The sequence below is a fragment of the Gambusia affinis genome, linkage group LG04, assembly GCF_019740435.1.
Source record: "Gambusia affinis linkage group LG04, SWU_Gaff_1.0, whole genome shotgun sequence".
Taxonomy (NCBI): Eukaryota; Metazoa; Chordata; class Actinopteri; order Cyprinodontiformes; family Poeciliidae; genus Gambusia; species Gambusia affinis.
Genome location: NC_057871.1, coordinates 31175949 through 31197401, shown reverse-complemented (window position 1 = coordinate 31197401; position 21453 = coordinate 31175949). Strand labels below are relative to the sequence as shown.

The 21453-nt window shown below is 36.8% G+C and overlaps 1 protein-coding gene across 2 annotated transcripts in view; it reads left to right on the top strand.

Moving 5' to 3' along the window:
- Positions 1–21453, top strand: part of LOC122829010 (protein sidekick-1-like) — a 403194-nt gene that overhangs the window by 264421 nt on the left and 117320 nt on the right. The gene's annotated exons all lie outside the window — the stretch shown is intronic.

Below are 21453 nucleotides of genomic sequence, written 5' to 3'. Positions count from 1 at the left end.
TGGGAGGTGAGAATGCAAATTTGAATTACATGACTAAAAAAGTGAACTCTGATCCTCCTAAAAACCTAGGTCTCGATCCAGTTGAAGTGAACTCTTGCAAGGTTGAAAAGATATCTGAATGCAACATGACTAGAAACCTTCCAAAAGCAGGAAGTGAACTACAGCCAAGGGCATTCTGTGTCAATACAACCGTAACAACGCGCATTTCCACCATTAGAGGAAAAAAATGGCTTGTGGTCAGACATGACCAAATATGGTGAGAAATATGGTGAGAAAAAATACGAATATGGTGAGAAAAAAATATATCACAGCTACTTGTAACCACTCACAAAAACAAGATTTTCAAGCAAATTAGTGTGAAAAGTCTTTTTACTAAGGTAAAAATAAAAAATATGAGGCTTGCTAAGGAAGGGCAAGTGGAAGTTCAGGAGACGTGAAGGACAAATTTCCTTGGTATGATGAACTAGATGCTATTCTTGGCACTCAATCCAGATCCACCAATTGATTAAACTGATTGTCACCTCTCAAGTTAATAATAAAGTCTGATAATAATCAGCCAAGCATTTGCTTAATTGTTGCATCTGCAACAATTAAGCAAATGCATTTTGTAACCTTTTCTGGCACTAGTGACATTTATTCACATTCATCAGGGTGAATATGGGCAGAAGAAGAAGTGGAGAAAATTTATAAAGCAAAGATCCTGAGGTTTGGAATTGAACCATAGACGGCTGTGTGAGTGAACAACGGCCTCTGCTTTTGGGGCATCCAATGAACCTCCTGAGGCCTAATTCCTAACTGTGACCTAGCTCTTAAATTGTATTTTGATTAGGGCCACATCAAACCTTGAACCTGCTTGGGTTCCAAGGATTTACTTCTTGTCTTATAGACACCTTACTTCTGTATGAGGTTTTGGGAAAAAGTAATTTAATTTTTGTTACTTCTTATTGATCCATTTTGATCATTATTGACTTTAATAGAAGTCGATGCATGTAGTCTGAATAATTGAAAATAAATTCCAGCCCCATCTGTACTCATATTCTGTCTGAAGCACGATATCTAAACTCTCCAGGTGTCTTGTCTCCTGTCTTGTTGCACAGAGGAGTTTGGGTGGAAACAACAAGCAGCTTTCAAGTTTATTTTTGGACCATTTCATTTGTGCTTACCTTTGGTTTATGGAAGCCAGATAACACACCTTGTGCAGAAAACAGATTTAAATAGGTTTCCTTTGAAAAAAAGGTTGAAAACAAATGAAAAAAGCCACATAGGCTTCAGATGATGCAGTCTGCTCCTCCTTATTTGCCGACTAATTCAAGATTTTTGCACTGCCCTCACTTTGTGTCCATCTGTGATTGCAGTCCAACGTCAAATACTTTGTGTACACAATTATTATGCAAGTTGTAGCTTTGTGGATGAATTTTATTGTTCAACAATTACAGCGCTCTCAATCAAATAACCCCTCAAACCAGAATGTTTAAGAAAATAAAAGTGAAAGTTTGGCTTTCTTAGGACAATATTTGTCTGCACGATTATTGGGCAACTATTAGTGTGCAGAAATATTACACAACTGTATTAACTCTGAAAATCTTTCCATTGTCATCTGTGAAAGTGAGAATAATAAACATACAACTCAAAATTGACAAATAAACATTTCTAACATTTCAAAAATAAACCAGCGGCCAACTTAGCCACCGTTCTTTTCAGTAGCAGTTCTACGCCTTCCATTCATGCAGTCTGTTTGTTGATCTTCTTGCAGTAAGCATTATCTAACACTATTTAAAGTTCTTAATATATTTTTAATAAAATGTAGTGACATCAATGCTTTATTGTCCCAGTATGGAACAATAAAGGATATTTCTATTCTATTCATAATAAAACTTTATGAGCATAGATGAGGGTTGCAAATGTGGTAAAAACTGGTTCTGGCAACACACGGTTGATGTTTTATGAAAAACATCTAATTTTAATGAAATAACTTGCATCTAAGAAATATAGTAATTTACTGATTATTTACAAAGTTAACTATTTTATGTATATAAGGGTTACAATTAATTAAACCACAAATGCCTTTTTTCTTGTGTTCTGTGCTTGACATTGCAGTTACATAACTGGATTAGATACCTCGCATTTTTTCACTAAAGCATGGTAACTATTACTGCTCTCCTAGGAACAAGTTTTATACATTGCTGTCATATAAAATTAAGTCAGATTCACAGTTACTGTACACACTAGGGGGCAAGCCATATGTGGCAGGAATTTCATCATCTCCAACAAGTAGACAGTTGCATAAGTTAAGTTTCCATCAGATCCCATTTGGCCTACCTTCCACAGGCTTAAAAATATGTATGAAATGTACGGGAAATAAACATAGTTGTAGAGTGTATATGAGCAGGTCTTGTTCAAGCATTCTATTAAAAAAAGAAAGACGACTTAAGCTCCAAACAATCAAACACAAATGTAAACAGTATAGTCCTTAATAACTTGCAGGGTGACAGGAAACTGTGATTCACCTGGCCTGTGACAAATTTCTTAGTCCGAAGGCTCTATGTATAAATAAATCACCTCACCAATTCTTGTAAATGAATGTTTTAACAGTTTGTGAGTTCCTCCTTTTGTGAGCTCTTGCCTGGGCTCAAAATTCACCATGGTGCCAAGTCTGTGCTGGTGGAAGTTTAAAGTAATAGTTTTTGGTGACTGTGTGTTGCTTGTTCGTTTGGACATGGCACCGACATTTGACATTGTAGATCATGACATCATCACCTTTTGGCCCATTTCTTCAATTTTTGCTTCCCTTCAGTAAATTATATTTGACCTCATATGGTATTGTGTGACACTTATAAGGCTATGTTTACACGAGACTGCTGCCCAGAAGTGGACGATATTTTTGGTTGTTGACTGGGAAAAAGTTTCACTTTGGACAGCACTGCAAAAATCCCTTGAGTTATCTGTATCATGCCAGGGCACTAGATGGCATTGTGACTTTATTATGCCATCGAATGTCCTTGCGCTTTTGAAGCTTAGCTTCCATTTCATTGTAAATAATATCCCTTCTCTGTCTCCCATGAACAAAGTGCTCATGTAACATGTAAATTCCTTATTGTGCTGAACTGAAAATGTTCAGTAGCACAAAGCATCACAATGCTATCTGCCATTATTTTGCTATCAGGTCATGCGTATGTAGAATAAATCCCATAGCTGTGTCAGGTGTGTCATTCACACTTGCAGAACACTTCACACAAAAACTTCACTCAGAGGCCTGGTTTCAAAAGAGTACTGCTACAAGAGACTCCTGTCACTGGTGTTGCATAAATGAGCAACTGGATCGCAAAAATTGTTATGATTTGACTCAACTATAACAATTTCACACTGAACAGTGGCACTGTGAAAGGGGAGCGACTCTTCAGAATTTGTGCAATTTGGAATGAAGAGAGTAATTTACGTTGTGGTTCTCTTGAAGTTTAGTTTTGATTTTTCTTTTTGTATGTAATGATTGCCTGACAGTCATGGAATCAAGCTTCAATGGTCCATTCACAACTGGAGTGGTTCTATGTCGTTAGTGGCTATTTAGTTATTAGCATATATGGTCAAAAAATGGATGGGTCTGTCCTGCCACTGGGTCCACTTCAAACCTTTGACATGTGTCCACTGCATTGCTGAAAATACAGAAGCACAATCCTGAAGTGTTACTCAAGGCCACATATCTTAATTTCCCATTTCAAAAGCAAACGCATGGCAGTGTGACATTACTATAAGATTATTATATTTGTCTTAAAACTTCAGCTATTGTTACCTTATTTATTTGGTTATGTATTTATTTGGCTACGAAAGGCATCAGACTTGTATCTTTTAATGTGACGCACTTCACCACTTTCCCAGTGTTTTGAAGGTTATTCAGTGTTTGTTCAGACGTTGGGCTTTTTTAATTTATTTTTTTTATTCACTATCTGTTCAGTCTCCATACCAGACTCTGGAAATGGGCACAGGTATTTTCTCACTAGACCACTCAAACTATGAATGTCTATGAATATTTAAAGCCTTAAAAGTCACTTTGGTTTTAAGCAATGGGTCAGTGTTTTCATCCTAAGTGACATCTTGGTAAAAAAAAAACTTTCTGTCTCCGGTCTTCTAAGAATGTCATGACTACCTAATGAAGTTGTTTTCTGCTGTAGGCTTTCGTGTGGCAGTGCCTCTTGACCCCTGATCTCTTAGAGATGAACTTGATCAGAAAGCTCTCCAGCAGCTAACTAAACAGTTAGCAGGTAAATAACATCAAGGTCACCTTTGGCATTACTTTTAAAAACGGATCCATTCCCATGTACTCTGGAAATTGGAAAAAATTGTCAATGGTCATACTTACACTAAAATTGCAGTTCAAAGCACTATACAATTTTCTTGAAGAAAATCCATTGTTTTCACAAGGAATACACTGCCTTCCAAAGTTCAAAGTTAATTGCCCTATTATGCACACTGCCTCATCACATGGGCACAAACCTGTGCATACCACTTCTCCAAGCTATGGAAGATGCATGTGGAGATATAGCAGCTACACTTTTCATGGCTGGATTTACCATACTAGACAATATTTCTTGGCCAGGTAAAACATTGCTTGTAAGCTAAAAATATGCTAACAGCTATCTGTAACCGTTCCGCATTAAACACTCAACCATCCATCTTGATTTACTCACGTTTGCTTTTCCATTAATAAAATGACATGTTTGGGAACCCCTCGACCATGGGAAAACTGACTTGAATCCAACATGTTCCCAAAGAAAGTTTGTTGTCCACATCCACAACTAGCATCTTGGTCATTGAAGCCGGTTTCTTCCAATTCTAAGATTAAATTCAGAATTCTGAGGGAAAAGTCAGAACTTTGAAATTAAAATCAGAATCCTTCCTTTTATTCAGTGGCCCTAAATTTGAATTTAAGTCACCCTTTTCATTCGCCCTAATCATCTTCCATATAAGAAAAACCATCTTTAAACAGAAGTTGTTGTTTTTGTTCCTGAAAATGTGAAGTCAGCAGATTTTGAACATACTCATGAGTCATGAATAACCACCCAGAGAGACACAGATAATAAGAAAAGTTAATGAATAAGCTTGTATAACAAATCTTTGTTTTTATTAATTCCTGCTGCAACTGGATGTGTCTGGAATTATTATTTTGGGTCTTTCAATTGCAAAGAATTTTATCCTCTTGATCCTGTCTTCTTTTTGCTGTTTTTCATCATTCTCTCTCTGTCTTATTTCTAACTGTGTCCTTTCTCTCTTTTCCTCACTGTGTAATGAGGCACCTCTGCGCTTGTATAATTAAAACCCCTGTGTACAGACTGAGAGATAAAGTAACAGAAGGATGGACAGGAAACTGAGTCTTAGACTGTGTCAGTGTGGCGAGGAAACTGTGTGGACGCTCTACTTGCTCCACCGCGTTGTTGGAATAATTGCAGTCCGGTTTTACATCATGAGAACAGTGATTAGAAAGGATTCTAATGTTTGCAGCTTGCAAGAGAGGCTTTTTTTAAATAACACCCTCTCAGGCTGTCTTTCAACCCTGTTGCTTTAAGAAATAAGTGGGGAAAAAACAAGGAAAGGGGATTGGTTAATGAGAAAAATCTATCCAGAGAAACAGAAAAAAAGGTCACAGACAATTAAACTATTAATCAGAAAGAAAGTAGATGTTTGAAAGTATGTGTCATATGTACATATGTACATACGTACATACGTACATACGCATATAAGTATGTATGTATGTTAACGTTAGTGCTGTCAATTGATAAAAACTGTGGCAAGATTAATCACATTCTGGTGCTGTGATTAGTCATGATTAATTACTATGCCTAACTTTGTAAGCTTTAAATATAAATATGCACACAGTTGTGGTTCTTGCAGGAGTGATGCCCTGAGCAAACCCCTACTGTCATACCACAATCTCCTACACGTGCATACAAGTAGTGTATTTTTTTGGATTACAAGCTGCTACTTTTTTCCCACGATTTGAACCATGTGACTTCTAGCCCGGTGCAGCTTTTCTGTGGATTTTTCTTCATCCGCCAGGGGGATCTTTAGCAGGAAGTGAATTATTGGAAGTCAAAATTGGAAATCAAAGATGAAAGTGCTGATTTTTATTTAGGACAAGCACATGCTAGCAGCAGGCACGACGGAGAAATGTTTTCAAACTCATACCCCCTCATCATAGAATCCTTGCAAAGAAGTTCATATGATGCCCACTTTTAAGTTGAAGGCTATCAATCTGACAGTACAGATCGATTGCCGCTGCACGTAGGCTCAGTGTGAACGAATCCATGGTTTGGCGTTGGAGATGCAGGGCTGCATCCTTAATAGCAGATTCATTAAGAACGTGCCCTCTGCTGCGTCCTTTTGGAAAACCGAGAGCGGTGGAGATACCAGCGGCTTATAGCCCAGTGGGGCTTATAGCCCAGTGAGGCTTATATATGTACTTTTCAGTTGTTTTTTAAAACTTTGTGGGTCCAGCTTATAGTGAGGTGTGCTGTACAGTCTGGAAAATACAGTAGTAGCAAGCTTGTTCAAGGGACAACTGACATATATGATATGTTTTATTTTCTAGTTATTGGGTGCCCTACCCCATTCTGATGCCACCATGAGCAACTACTCCAATAAATGATATCAAACACTGTCACTGTATGCATATTTTCAATAAATGTTTAATTGTCTCAGACCAAGAATATCTGCAGATTCTCAGTTTTTCAAGCTTTTTTATTCAAGAAGTTTTAAAGGAAGTCATTATAAATGTTTATAGGAATGTTTCTCTCCATTCTTTTCCTATGGAACTTCTGCGATGAAGCGACAGTTTATTGTTATGCTGCTGAGTGACCGCCGTAAATCACGCATTTGAAATTTTGAGCTTGTGCACGTACATGTGGACTCATTGGGCTACTAATGCAAGACAAGAAAGTTGTGAAATGTTCAACTTTTGTTGTTGTCTGCCATCACCCAAAACCTTCACCTCTTAGCCGTTCCTCCTTTTGTCTTCTGACCATATTCGGAAAACACAGGAGATATTTGCAGGGCCGAAGTAGGTCTTGTCTTCGGGTTTTAACTTCCTCACTTGTCCACAACAGAGGCAAAGCACATAAAACACGAGGTGGCACTGAGGTGCCGAAGAGATAAATATTTAATAACTTCTACTCAACAATTACAGACTGCACAGACTTTTCCGTAACTACTGCTGCTCCAGTCCCTATCACATGCTCTCTGAGACACACACTGTCTCTAAATTGCTCCAAAAACATACACGTTACAGCATGTAGCGTCCCCTTCTGACGGAAGGACTGCTGTTGCATATCTTCCTCACCAACACATAATGTACACACTATGTAGTGAGCTCTTTATCACATATAATATCACATATAATGTGTTGAGTCCATAACGCGCTGCTGTGAACTGGGTAACCCTTTGCAGGACAGAGGCCTTTAGGTCAAAAAAGGTAACTATGAACACAGAATATAAAATTTTGTGTCAGTATAGGCATTTCTTAGAGGTATAAATCCTGTCAAATAGAAGAATGTAATTTGTATTACTGTAATATATATATTTTTAAATTCAGGCAGTGAATTATTGTCAGTGTCTAAGAATCTGAATTGATTTACCAACTTAACCAAACAAGACCCCCAAATCATCAGGATAACTACTGGGGAAAAAAATCAAGTAATATAAATAGCCAATAACAACTGAAATAACAATAATCTTAATTAAATGTAAAATGTGATTTAAAAAAAAAAAAGTCTGTTAATGGGGAGTAAAAAATTAGGATCCACTAATTAGTAAAATCACACTGGTGTACCACATCAAGAGCACATGATTGGAACATCATCACTCCTTTTCACTGATCTTGAGGATTTGCCTTATTTAAGGCTTAGACATTTATTTTACTGTGGAATTGAGGGTGGACATCATGGTGGGATACAAAGAGCTGTCAAAACCATCAGATTGTAGCAGCTTATTAATCTAGTGAAGGGTTTAAAAATGCCATAAAGTGAGAAGCTGTTGGATATAAACACTAGAAAGTACTCCCTCATCACACAAGGTAGCCATAATGAGATGTCAGTGGGACTGACGTTACCAGTTTTCACCACCCTACCGTACTGATTCACTTTGTTCTTTATGCCTGAAGCATGAGGCGCTGTAAGTTGAAAAACCATAGTGGAGGGCAGACGTCCCTTTCACTCCTAATTGTTGTGACATCCATGTTTAAATTCACCAAGAACTTGTTGAACTGTCAAATGACTGACTGAGATATCATTGAGATGTTTTGGGAAGACTTAAAAACTTTACATGCTGGAACCACCACAAATGTAAGTGAGGAGTGGAGCAGATCTTCCTTAGACTGAAGTCAGAGACGTATAGATGGATAGATGGTATAGATAGCTATAAGAAAAATACATCACAATGAAAAAGTGCCTTGCCTCATGTTTTATCTTGGGTGTTAGTCTGATGGGTTTTTAATATGATCTGCTTAAGTTTACTTTAAGAGAGATTTTGCTTGTACTTGTAGGAAAACAAACTAGTTTTAATATAGCTCTTTTTCATGTACACTATCTTCACTTTTCAGAATACTGAACAAATTAGTACTCATTAAGCACACACAAGACACTCAATGTTGTCTCAAGTGCAGAGATAAGTATCAAGGTGCTTGGGGATTTAATAATCCAGTCAATCACACCACTGTTGTTATCAGCAGCCTGTTATTTAAGAGTGTGTAGATGCCGGTCGTTGCATTCACATGTATTTGCATATGTTGTCTATCTTTTTTCCCCTCAGAGGTTATATTGTGGACAATGTTGGTTCACAAAGATAATTGAATTTTGTATTTCATGCTTTTTCTAATATAAGTAATATTGGATTCAAATAATAAAAAAAGAAAGTGACTCCACAAGGATCATCACAGAGTTCAAAGGTAGTCTTGAAAAGTTTGAAATTTTATTTTAGGCCAAGTCATGAAAAACACATTAGAATATGGAAAATTATTTAATTTGTCCATTCAATCTTTCTTCTTACCTCCTTTTTATTAACCCCCCCTGCTATTCTAATCACTTACTACCAACTGGTTTCTATTGCTGTATGGTTTTTATATTGGCAAAATTAAACCAAGTCTCCAGTCACGTTGACCTGAGTATTGTTTATGACATTGTAACATTATGTATTGGTTGTTTAATAGAAATTATTTAAATGTTATTGTTTCTCTTGATTGAAACCTAAGTGAAAATTATACTAAACATTGACTTTAAAACTGAGGTATGTATGGAACCATGATTTTTCTGAACCTTTGCACCAGTAATGAATGGAAGAGGATTAAGGCCACCGGAAAAGAAAAAAAAAAAAAAAAAAAAAAGAATTCTGAGATTAAAGTCAGAATTCTGACTTTAAAGTAGGAAGCCTGTTAGAAGCTCCTGAATTTTCTATTTTAATGCCCATAACAGCACAACCATTGCTTTTGTGTCAAGGCTCTTTGCCTGATGTCACAGGTTACATTGGAGTTGTAAGCCCGTCAGCAGATGTTAATTTGAAGCAATAGCCCCACATGAGAAAAGGCGAGCTTGAAGGGAGAAACAAAGCTGGTGAATGGTGACCCAGGAAGGCAGAGGGAAGATTAGATTGACGGAAGAGAGCAAAGATAAAGAATGGGTAAATGGGAGGGGAGAAGATTAAGTGCTGAGGAAGGAAAATATGTTATGTGGTAGAGTGAAGGGGCAGAGAGACGACTGTGAGTCATTGGCTGCTTGACTCACATTGTGTGTGTATATGAATGAGACGCCCTCTCTAAAGCAGACACAACTAAAAATAAATAAATCACAGGCAAAGAACATGTATATTAATTATTAAAGCTCAAAAGTAATATTGATACAGTAATTTTAGGGGTGACTGTGCACAGTGGGTAGAGAGGTCATCTTGTAATGGAAGGGTTACAGGTTTGATTCCAGCTTCCTCCTGCATCCTGATTTGCTCCTGACCAAGGCACTTCAACCCAAGTTGCCAACCGGTTTGTGTACTGAATGTGTGCATGCTTCAGTGTGAATGGGTGAATATGGCTCTATTGTGAAAGACTGTCAATTTTGTCAATTTACCATTTACAACAGTGGTAGACATTGAATTCACATGTTTTTCAGGTGAAATGGAACGGGCTATATTCCCACATCAGCAGTCGGTTGTACTTCACTTGTTTTGGTTATAAAAGATTGACCTTTTGTAGGCAATTATCATAAACAGTCTGAGAGAATACTTGGTAGCACTAAGCCCATTGGTTTAAATATTGTGGCTACAAGACACTTTGCTGCCAGCTGAAATTGCAGTTCAGAGTAGAATGGTTGCATTTCTTTGCAGCAACATTTCCTTTACATTTAAGTTTTGCAAATTTGATACAAGAGTTTTCTAGATCTGAATAAAACATAAAAAAGAAAAAAAAGAGTGGCAAGAAAATTACATTTTAATGCTTTATACCAGGGGTCACCAACACGGTGCCCGCGGGCACCCAGTCGCCTGAGGGGATGTTGTCAGTTGCCCACGGAGCAAGTTCTAAAAATAGCCATTGTCATTAGGGAGCACTGCCAACAAAATTATTACATTTAATCTGTTTACATTGAATTAATAACATTTGTTTATACTTACATTTTTAAAAAGTAAATTCTATATTTTTTTCTTTTAATAAATTGCTTTTTGTATAAAACTGTTTTCTATAATTAAAGTTCAGAAATGCGCAGACACCTGCAGGATTTTAACAGAGGGCAGCAGAGCCTGCAGCTGTACGGCTGCACACACTCTGCCTACCTTAAGATTTTCCTTGAAGTAAAAAAAGAAAATAATAATTTCTGAAATTTTTATTATCGAACCCTCTTTACAATTAACAAAATTATGGACAAAAAAAAAGATTTTCTGTGTCAAAACATCTTGTACATAGCGTACGTCTGCGTCTGTGGGGGTGTGCATGCCAAAGCTTAAATCTTATTGGTCAGTTTGCTTTTGTTTATTTGGCAACTTGACGCTTTTTCTGTAAGCTAACAATTAATGAGCAGAGTTTGAACCTCTGGTAGTTCTAAGAGCGGTTTGGATCCCGGCGGAGCTTTTTACCGTGTGCAGTTCTGGCAGGTCGCCTGTTAATGCGCTTCTTTGACGTTTCCCGAAGTGGAGAGCTGATGGATGACATCTGCCGCTCTTTCTAAGCGTTGCGCCAAGACTGGATTAAACAATTTAATCTAGTCGAAACGTTCCCCAATTAAGCAAACATTGTTGCTTCACCTCCTCCTTTGGACGTCTGACACCACCTGAACCTGGGAATCAACATCCTCCTCATTCCATGGATCTACCGGGTAGGCTTCGCTTCCATGTCTTTATTATTCAGCATAGTTTGCATATTAAAAAAAATATGGTGCGCGATGGAGAGGTGGTTGTGCTCTTGCAGGTCAGGTGCAGTGATTGTTTTGTACCTTCCAGTCTGTCTGACTTTTTTTTTTTTCGACATCTGCTGGTGTCAGCCAACAGGTGACCAGTCAGCTTTTAAGTTCGTGAAACCACAAAAATAGCTAATAAACCGGCGACCCACCAGAACCGTGTACACTGTAAAGCTGACAGAAAAAGGAAACTGACCAATTAGATTTAGGCTTTGGGTGCCATTTAACCCCCAGAGACTCACACTGATGTGCGCTACATACAAGATGTTTTGGCACAAAAACACTTTTTGTTCTCTCCACAATTTTGTTAATAGTAAAGAGGGTTGGATAATAAAAAATACAATATCTTTTTTTTTTTTTTTTTTTTTAAAGTAAAATCTCAGTGCGTCCAGCTGCAGCTGCAACAATCACTTGTGGGCAATTTAGAATCACACAGAAAAGCTCCAAAAGGGAATCAAACTTAAAACTCTGAACTAAGAACGTCTGATCACATAATAGCAATTAACCATATCTGCAATGGTAAATCATTACTGATAACTATTGTCAGTAGTCTCTAACATTAATATGATCAGGCAGTATGTAATTATATATATTTGTGTTACTCTGTACCCGTGAAGTAGCTCCCAGTCTCAAAAAGGTTGGTGACCCCTGTACTAGAGTGTCGTGGCAATCATACAGTTTCAACAGTTAACTACAAAAAACAGTCTAATATCAATGACCTCATTAGGTAAAACCCACTCCCCTAAAGTCAATTTAAACAGTGCCATACAGACGTTTCTGCTATGTCATTTGCAAAACCCTTGAAGTAATAAAATGAGACCAGGTCTTTCAAATGAAGTTCATCCTGAAGCAGATTCCAAGACCATTGTGCTGCAACACTTTTTTTGTTTTTTGTTTTTTCTTTTACAAAGCCATAATTTTTGTCCAGGCCGGTTGAGATTAGTTTTAAAAATAATTCAGTTGAAGCATGTTTGAAAACAATGTCTGACTTTCATTTGTTCATTTTCATAGAAATTGTATTCATTATTACCTTTGTCAGATGCAAGTTGTTTCTCTGACCATTGTGGGCTTTTCTTTCATTTTAATAATTATATTTATTGGTTTTTAACGTTTTGACAAACAAACAAATACAATACAAGACAAGAACAAGAGAACAATCCAGCTCTTAAAGTTACATACCTATATACGAGCATATGCGTACACATACACACATATACATATACATACCTATCAAAGAGAAAAGAAGGGAAAGAAAAAAAAAAAAGGATAGCAATGGAAGACAAATGGTCTATACCAAAACATTTCAGATGTTTACAATTCGGACGTCCTCAAATTACAAATCCTCTCTGAAGAAGAACCGAAGTTTCAAATCCTACATAAGAAATAAAAGGTTCCCAAACTTTATAAAAGTTATTTTCTTTATTGTGCAGTTTGCTCGTCAAATAGTCCAAAGATATATAGTCCAGTACTATATTTAGCCATTGTGATTTACTTGGTGCTTTGTCAGAAATCCAGTTCAGTACCACACATTTTCTTGCACAAAAAGTAAGCATTCTGTAGAGTTGACGCTGATATTTACCAGTAATACTGGTGTCGGTTAAACCAAGTAGTAAATACAATGGGTTGAATTGTGTGAAAACAGAGAAAATCTTATCTAATTCACATTTTATTATATGCCAAAAATGTTGAATTTCCCTGCAGGACCAGTAACAATGTGTAAGACTACCAATATCCACTCTACATTTCAGACAAAATGGTGAGAGGCTTGCATTGAATTTACTTCGCTGAGAAGGAGAAATGTGCGCACGGTGTAAAATTTTAAATTGTATGGCCTTAACCCGATTGCAAATACTTAAAGACTTTGCATTCTTCCAGGCCTCATCCCATCCCTCCTGATTTATTGCCCACTGCAATTCCTTTTCCCAAACTTCTTTTAGGTGAAATGTATTTGGTAAGGGGTGCTCTTTCAGCAGGTTGTAAAAGGTTTTGATTGAAGTTTTTACCCTGGAGGAAAAAAGCTGTTTTTCACACACTGAAATTGTTTGGTCCACATCGAGTGTGGTTTTTTTCTGTATGAAACCTCTAATTTGTAAATAGCGAAAGAAATCCTGCCTCCCAATATCATATTTATCCAATAGTTGGGAGAATGATAATAATGTATTACCTTCCATCAAGGCTTTTCTTTCATTAACTGAGGGATAACAACAATTTTTCCTGTATGTGTAACTTGTAGTGACTGAGCTGATCATACTCTGTCAAAGATGCATGATTCTTTGTTTTCAAGCAACTGTTCTGTCAGCATGAACATTAAGTCTTTCTACTAAATTCACATCGTAAGCAACAAAAAAATTAAGTTCGATGGCATATGTCTTCAGCGTAACAGTGCCTTCCGGGTTTCACCACAAAGTACTCACAATGAATTTGTTATAGAAGGAGAGATAAATAAAGAGAAGCGCGATGATACAGTGCATTATATGGGAACAGAAAGGGATCTTATACTGCAGAAAGTCAAAGAAAAAGTAGCTAGCAAGACTGTTAAAAGCTTTGAGGATGACAGAGATGGATGGAATGAAAAAAAGAGGCAAAGTGCAAAAACTCTACATTGAAGGGGGATGCGGAAAACAGAAATAGATCAACAGGGCTTTTAATCCAAAAATAGTTGTCGCCCTTCTCCGTTATTCTCATCCCGACTTACCTTGGCACATTTCCCGCCTCCTTCCCTGGCTGGATGTTTGGTGAGAGTGAAGAAAAAGAGATGTGTGCAGCCTTCCATGTGCTACTCTCACACTTCGCAGTGTGTGCCTATGGATATAATGTGGTCCACAGACAGTCCGATTATGTCCATTAGTGGGGCGTGCTGTTCAGGGCCAGGCAGAACAGCTGCTGCAACATCAAACTCTTCCATCACTGTTCTAATGAATCTGTTTGAGCCAGGCCCGACTAATCAATCTCTGAACCAGCTAATCAATTAAACCACTAATCAGTCACAGTCCTTAGCCTACCTTGTCTTCTTGAGGGATCGTTATGTACAGAGACACAGGGGCATTGGGGCACAAACCTGAGGACATAATTGCAGACATGGAGTCAGTCAGCTTGGTTGCTAAAGTTAGATGTGGCTTCCTTTGTGCAGCAGGAGGCTGATGCACTCAGCAATTTAATAGGGCTTTGTTTGCATTTACATTGGAGTTGTTGCTTGGAAATCAGACATAACATGAATACAGACAACAGTTTTAAATGTGGAACGATGAGTCATAATTACAACATCACTTCTCTGTCCTGTTCTTGAGAATTTAATTGGTGAGAGACATTTGCTGGTCTAATGGAAGGATTTCTTGCTTTTTTCACTGTTTAACATCACTGAAAATAGATGCTCAGTTGTATGGAGGACACGTATGTTTGTAGCTAAAAGAATTTTATACCAGTTACTATTGCCCTATTTTATATGTAAAAACATTTAAAATACCAGCCCTGTATATTGCTGACTGGTACAACTGCAGTTCTGCTTGATGCACATAATTCTCTGATGTTTTCTAGTGGCAAATGCTTCTTTAAATAGAATCCTAAGTGTTTTTCCAAACTGTTGTTTACCGAACTGAGAACTTCCTAAGTGACTCAGTATAACAAATCTGCATCAAGAGCAAAATATCAGAGCTGTGAAGATAGTTTATTTCCTACAAGGTTGAAGTTGACTTATTTCCTCTTGATCCAAAATGATGAAGACATGTTTTTGTAACTAGCCAAATGAAGCCCTTCTAGTTCTTTATTTAATGGAGAACAAACACAAGCACAAGTACTTGTATCTATTTCACTACAAAAGTGGGAATATTTCTGAAATCTGCACAACGAATCACAAAAGTTTTGTAATCGCATCACTGTCCAAAACATGAACATCACAAGGGACTGCTTTGACTGTAATGAATAGTATCTGATGATCAAGGTATCGTGTATGCAGGGTTTCTGTTAGATATTTGACTTTAGTTGTTTCACACAAGATATAGCCAAGGTCGTAAGATGGTCGTAAGGTGCCTAGGTGATAAAAAAGCTTTTCATAAAAAAACTGCTGGATGGAGATTTTCTGGACTTAAAAACACTTGTAAAGAACTAAGATTTTTATGTTTTTGACCTCTTACTTGTAGCAAAATGAAATGTGTTATTTTATGCTCAATTTTTTGTGTGGTATGATTTTTTTTTTCTCAATGTATCTTGTGACCATTTTTTGTCCCACTTTAACTTTTTTTCCAGTTTGATGTCAGAATGCTTTGATTGACTTCAGACAGTGAATAAGATTATATCTTCAGTCACTTGAACATTGTTACTGTCTTTGCTTTTGATCTGAGCTGGCAACAGTTTCACATAGACAGTTGTAAACATAGATATCCGTAGGTGTTGTTTATAGGACTTAGTCAGGGGTCTCTAGAATGGTTTCAGAGTGGGAATAGAAAAAGAGTAAGTGCAGATTTGATCAAAACCTTTTCACACAGTCTACAACTGTTAAGAGAAATCCTTATTTCTCTTAGGGTAGTTAAAGACAAATTTTTAAGCTTTTATTCCATAAAATCAGCATTTTTACTTCATAAGTGTTGTAGTGCCACATACACAAAAAATATAATTTAGGAATCCTTGATCTAGCTAAAATTGCTTTGAAAAACATCCTGCTGCCAGATATTTACTAGATGTACAAAAAATATTTTCATGAATTAAATAATCTGCAGATTGGTCAGAAGGCTCTTTCTTCAAATTAGTTCATTGTCAGAACTGAACTAATTAGTTCAGTTTTAGAACTGAACTTATTTGTGGACCTCAGATGTCCAGCAGGCGTGTAAAAGCACTGCCACAAGAATCACTGTACCAGAAGTGTACTAAAAGGACCACTTTTTACATAAACTCACTATTTATTTTTTCTTTGCTTTACCCAAAATTATGTCTCATTGAATTGTAGTATGTTAACCTATAACAGTGAATCAGTGAATCATGGTTTAGTATTATATTGCACCAAATATATTGAATTATTGGTGTGTTGAAATATGTACTGCAGCCTCAAAAGGAAAGCTACCCAACTCTGCCAATGCTAACAATTTATTCCATTAATCATTATTTCACCTTTCAAGAGAACCTTACTCATTAAGCAATGGCTTTGGCCTTTAACTCACTGATATGTAGAAAACAATAAGACTGTATGAGGTCGAAGCGTAAACAGGAAGCAGTGAAATTTCAGATGGAATTTGATGGAGGCCGTTTAAATATCAGTGTTCCTTTATAGTTGAACTACGTCATGACAATGCTCTCACAGGCCCTGTTCTGAGACACAGATGATGCGAGAGAGCAACATGAAGCCATGATGGGACAGCTGAGGAAAAGAGCACAAGGTGGCTAATTATCCTGCAGCATTCTGGTTGAAGAAAAGTAAAAAGAAAGGAAACAACATGATTTAATAATGTTAGGCTGCTGTGCTCTTTTCCCTCATACAGTCCCTACTCCATCTGGTGTTTCACCCTGAGGTGGTGAAATGCTGAGTGCTCACTCACAGCTGTACAACATCATTGCCATTTTTGATCAACACCTTCTCACTTCTACTTTTAGCTTGTAAAGTCTTGTGTTTTATTTCTTTCTGACTTTTTAAGTGTTCTTCGTTTATTCCTATGGGATCAGAGACTTCTGTTTTCTTAATCTTCTTCTGTCATCATTTGAATAAATTTACTGAAGTCTTCTGCACAACTTGAATTGATCATTAAGGTCATGATATAAATTGAACATCTCCATACAGTTTGTTTTATTAGATGTCGTGTCAGTTATCTGTTGTGCTATGTTATTTATTTTATCTTTTCATTTGCATTTGCTCAGCAATTTCGACAATTTTATTTGCTCTCCTCCTTACATAATGTTTTGTTAGGAGACTAAGAAGTTGTACTGAAGCGCAAATTAATTTGATTTTATCTCAAATCAACTTTTGAGTGCATTGATTTCAGAAGAAATAAATACATCTGCCTGATAGGAACCTGAATAGAGAGCTCTATAATCTAACACAAAGGGAAGGACAATTAAAAACCCATGAGCTCTTTGTTTTTCATAGCAATGAGAAATGTGAAAACCTAGCAACATTTGGAATTGGGTACAGAATGACAGGCAATAACTTGTACCTGTACATGCAATTTACCTGTAAGTGCATGAAAGACTGAGCCAAACAAAGAACAGAACTGTTAAAGAACAGAAATTTTCTGGATTGACAGTAAAAATCACCTGCTGTAACCTCTAAAAGTACTCATAATGCTTGGAAGGGGTCGTGCTGGACTTTGTTATTGTTAATCATTTTGACTGTTGGCGCCATGCTTGTACATCACCTTGTTAGTAGAATATAATCTAATGTAATATCAGTGTAAATGTACCACAAAGGTGGTACCACCAACCCCTTTTAGGAATCCAATATGGCTGCCTTAAAACTTAGTGATAGCTACTCTGTAAAACATTATAAGTCCTTTAACTTACAAATTAATATTCAAAAGCTACCTTAAATCCATGACTAAGTCAACTTTCAAACACGAGTTAATTCATTATTGACAAGCTTATAGATAGTAAGCAATATTTATAACTACCATTTCAATACTGGAAAACACAAACTTTTTTTTTTTTTTTTTACTCCTCCAGGGGGTCTTTTTGTGGGCTCTAGTGTCCCTTTACACAAGTAGGCTGACAGGAAGGGGGAGAAAGAGGGGGAAGACATGCGGCAAATGTCGCTGGGTCCAGGAGTCGAACCTGCGCCGGCCGCGTCAAGGACTCAAGGCCTCCAAATATGGGTCGCGCTATCCCCTACGCCACCACGGCACACCCCACACCAACTTAATTCTGTTTTAAAACATTTTAAAAACACTCAAATTGAGATTAAGAGTTTAAAAAGTTTTTACAGCACACAGTTAAAAGAACTCTTATTTGACAACTTGCGTTACATAAACTCATATTCACAGTAATAACTATACAATGCTTTGTTTATTAAACGTGTGCAGTACAAAAGTCAAAACAAAGCATTTCAGTATGTTAGTATTGCCAAAAATATTCTAGTCATGTCAGTTAGTAAAACCCACTTCCATGTCATGATTATGTGGCACCTAGGATGGTCTGTCACATAAAGCATCAATACAATGCACTGAAATGGTCGCAGTGTGAAAATATGTAAAAATGCTAAATGAATGAATCACTTCACTGTTCATGTCAAATTTAAAAAGCCACATACAATGCTGCCTACTAGTAAAGGAGCTAATTGAAGATACAATTTTAACATTTCATCTGTGAGGAATTGTCTTTTTCCATCTAAGGTCAAAACCCTTATCCAGTTTGTCTGCATGCATGGAGATAGACAAGTCTCTAAATGTGGCAGTATTAGAAACTGAAGCATTGCATTTGTATAACTATTGGTGAGAATTTAAAATAAGTGTGTGAATGTGTGCTTGTGTAGTTTAGAGCAAAGAAATGGAACAAAGAGAAAGGAGGATAAGATTGACAGGGTAAATTGGAATGGTTGGGGTTTTTCAGTTTGAACTCTGGGTTTAAAACAGCCATGGTAAAAAGAAAAGACTCAAACATGTTACTAAAAAAAGGCACGCTTTAGCTGAAGGAAATATATTGCTTGGTTTTTACTTTTCTCATAGCTATCAAAAACAAAGAGCTCATGTGTTTTTACTTTTCCTTCCCTTTGAGCTAGATTATAGAGCTCTCTATGCATGAGTCGAGCACAGAGAAGCAGAGCAAAACAGTGCTTTATAAAAGGGAACACATGTAGATGTGTGTAGATGGGTGGGGAATAAAGCCCTGTGGGTGTGTTTGTGTATTTGACTGATTGTTGGGAAGGCATGAGTGACCTGTAGCTGTAAACTCAAGGGTCAACACCTGCTAAGGTCAGGGGGGAATGAACATGCCACAACATTTACACACAGATAGAGGCAGACAGGTGGGACATAAAAAAGGTGAATTGAAAAGAAAAACGCAACCACAGATAAACATCAAGTTGTGCAATATCAAACTCAGAATGGCGAGCACAGAGAGAACATGATGACCTGCTTGTTGCATCTCCTTTAGGGGACTGAATACACAATAGCAAATTTGAGTATAAAAAGGACACACACTGGCCCACTCTAATATTTTCACATCACCTCGAACTGTATTTTAAACACTTCACGTTAATAATGGATATTATGGTGACTCATCGCCTTTTATAGACGAGGCCTCCCACCTGGCTGTGGTTGTTCTGTTTCCTAAAACACATATAATTAGGAACACTGATTTAGACTGTAAATAATTCAGGGGTCTTCAAAGGCTTTAAAAGACAGTAAGAGACAGGAATATTAGTGGGAAATTGGACTCGGCTCCAAAAACATCTGATGCTTGTTGTGTTGAGAGGACACAGAAACACACACACACGCACGCACACACACTTCGCTCCGCCATCCCCTTGTTTCCTCTTTGTTTCTCTGCTCCTGTTTGGAACTGAGATGACTCAGATAAACACGTCATTACAATGTAGTCATAAAACAGTCTACTCTCCAGACCAAATCCTGCCTCTTCCTTTTTGTATTTGTCCTTTTAGACTATCCTAAATAACATTTATCAGTAATGCAAAATGACAACACACATAATGCACCCAAGTTATAAACATTTTTTTTGTTTGGTTTGAAGCAAAAAATCTTGAGCTATATCTAACCTTCTTTGCCAATATTAGGACAAATTATTTGTTAATAGTAATGGAAAAGTTTTAATAACTTTTTAATTATATTTTAAACTCAGATAATTTTATCCAATTCATCTACACAGTATTCTATAAACATTAGAATATTGCTTATAACATTTATGGTATAGTTCCAAATATTAACAGGTAATAGCTAGACTATGTTGAGTAGATTCTAAATTTTGCAAAATTTTGATTATCACTCCAAATAATTGAATTCAAGTTTTCTGATCACTTAAATGATCAGTGTTTAAATCCACTGGCCTTCTGCTGCAAACACCCTGACAGAATACCACCTGTGCAATAACATACTGCAATCCAGGGCTCCAAAATCAATGTCTGACATAAAAATTGTGCTTCTGGAATCTTGGTCAAAACGTTCTGTAACACTCATAAACTTTGAGTCACAGCTCAGGTTGACTGCCTGAACTTACCTACAGTTCTTGCATTATTTCCTTTGTAAGTAGGATGGGGTTGTAAAATGAAACAAATGAGTGAAGTACAGGACTGTCTGGAAAAATCAAGAAAACTACGGAATCAACTTTTATTTATGATGTAAATAAAAGCATCACATTTTTGATTTTGAGTTTATTTTCTATCTCGTTATCCATCCATCCATTTAATTGGTCTTTGCATTTATTTGTCCATCTGTCTATTTTTTCTGTTCATTTCAAGGACTTCAAAAAGATAAAATGACATTTTTATGTATTTATTCTATGAGTTTTATATTTTCTATATATATAGTTTTGTCCATATCTTCCAAACATATCCAATCCAGATATTTGTTGGGCTCTAATTTTCTGGGTTTTGTAACATTTATTAAACTACCATTAGTTGCTGTTTTCAGGTTATATTGTGCTGGTGTTTATGGGATAATATAAGACTGGGATATTGGTACATATACTGCAGTTAACCAGTTATGGCTCAGGTGTATTATAAATGGCTTTTCATTCTGCAGTGATTTAATTTTAATTTATGAATGGGAGAACACATGCATATGATGTTGGCACATCAAAGGAAAATGACCCCACCCTCCAGCTACACTATATTTAAAACTATATCATGTTTTAATACTCCTAATAATAACTCTTATTGTGCATCTTTTGCTGTCAGATGTCATGAGGATGTTGTTAAGCTCTAAAGTACTTTTCACATTTTGCCTCCCACCCTTTGAGTCAATGACAAGGAAATACAACCCTAAAAATATTGGGGTTTTTTGTCATTTTTGTGCATTTGGGAGAAGTTTCATGTTTTGATTATTGTCTTGAAATTATTCATTTCAAACAGAAGTGACAAGTACTCTTGAAAGATTATTGCTAACTC